The sequence below is a fragment of the Pyrus communis genome, chromosome 8 (genome assembly GCF_041283825.1).
Source record: "Pyrus communis isolate YQ-2024b chromosome 8, ASM4128382v1, whole genome shotgun sequence".
Lineage (NCBI taxonomy): Eukaryota > Viridiplantae > Streptophyta > Magnoliopsida > Rosales > Rosaceae > Pyrus > Pyrus communis.
This window is the reverse complement of record NC_142572.1, coordinates 2,158,371-2,160,120: the sequence shown is the minus strand read 5'-3', so window position 1 is coordinate 2,160,120 and position 1,750 is coordinate 2,158,371. Positions and strand designations below refer to the sequence as shown.

The 1,750-nt window shown below is 41.3% G+C and overlaps 1 pseudogene; it reads right to left on the bottom strand.

The window, feature by feature from the left end:
- LOC137717196 (uncharacterized) lies at positions 1 to 1,271 on the bottom strand (annotated as a pseudogene).
- Between the last annotated feature and the right edge of the window lie 479 nt (positions 1,272 to 1,750).

Sequence of the window (1,750 nt, the reverse complement as noted above, 5' to 3'; positions counted from 1 at the left end):
TCAAAATGCTTGCCCAGGCCAATCACCCTCTTCGTATCCATGTCCTTCACAACACAAAAATCAAGATAGAACGTCACTATACATCGCAAAGCTCTTGTCAATTTACTAACAGACAACAAATTGACGTGGAACTTTGGTACATAAAGAACTTTATCAAGAGATAGCTCATGTGACAATTTTATAGAACCAATCTTTTTTATTTCCGCTTGTCCCCTATTTGGTAACCCAACATAGTCATGTTGAGCATCCATGATGTTGTGTGTTGGTGGTGAATGAGATATATGGTCAGTTGCTCCGCTATCAACAATCTAATATAGAGTCGAATGTGGGTCTGTTTGTGCTATATTGCATTTAGGCAAGAAAATACCTGTTGCATTTGCAAGTGGTTGTCCATTACCGTTACGGAGCATGGCGATGATTTGATTATATTCATTGGTAGTGAACGTAGGACCATCAGAAGCTTTGGTCTTGGTGGTTGTTGCAGGATTGATAACCTCGGCATTGTTGGCTGCTCTCTTATTCTTGGGCTTCACATTTTTTCCATGCCATTTGTGTCCTTCTGGGAACCCAATAATGTAATAGCAACAATCCACCAAGTGTCCATCTTCGTCGCAGTAAGTACATTTGAGTGACTTACGTGAAAACGTGTTGGAAGTTTTGCTATGAGATGACGACGCATCAGTTCGCTGAACCTACATCGTATGAGAGTTTGTCCCCATATCACGATGACTGGCCACATCCATCTGTCGTTCATGTTGGAGAATGAGGCCATGAACTCGGCGTGTATTAGGTAGTGGGCTCATCATCAGAATCGAGCCTCATACAGTTGCATAGGAGTTATTTAATCCCATCAGAAACTGCATAACTCTCTCTTTTTCTTCCTGTTCAGCAACTCCTTTCAAGCCTGTGCAAGTGCAATCGAATGGGTCATGATAAGACGCTAACTCGTCCCATAAAGCTTTCATCTTCATGTAATAAGTAGAAACGGAGAGCTGCCCTTGACGATTCTCGACAATTTCTTGTCGAATCTGGTAGATCCTCGAGTCATTACTCTAGGATAATCTGTCTCTGAGGTTGTTCCAAACTGCGGTAGCAGTTTTAGTGTACATGATGCTGCCGGCTATGTCGGAGTGGACTGAATTCACAATCCATAATGTAACCATGTCATTGCATCTTTTCCAGGCTGCATACTTTGCGTCCAGGGGTGATGGAGCCTTGATGGTTCCATCAATGAACCTAATCTTGTTCTTTGCGCTAAGACACATGCGCATGGCACGGTTCCATTGCCCGTAGTTGTTTCCATCAAGAGTTTTGGAAACTAGAACAAGTCTAGTGTGATCTGAGGGATGTATTGTGTATGAGTCTGAGAACTCCATGAGATTCTCATCTGGTTTCTTATTTTCGGGTTTGGTTGGTTCTGTCATGGTATTGTCAATGATATTTGTGGGAGAGATGTAGAGATTATGGAAAGGCTATGGTGGTTATGGTGTTTGTGGTGGCGGAAGCGTGAAAGAGTCACCAGGATTAGTGCTCTGATGCCATATAAATTTGTGAACTTGTATATTGTATTTATGACAATATTGGCACACAAGGCATGACCTTTATACAAAGCTAATAAGCTATTCTAAGTAAATAGAACCTATAATCAAGCTAATTACATTTACATCCTACAATCACTCTACAAGAGTTGACAATTCCATAAGCTGTAATCACTCTCAATCAGATCACGTGATTTTCTTTCCTTTAACAA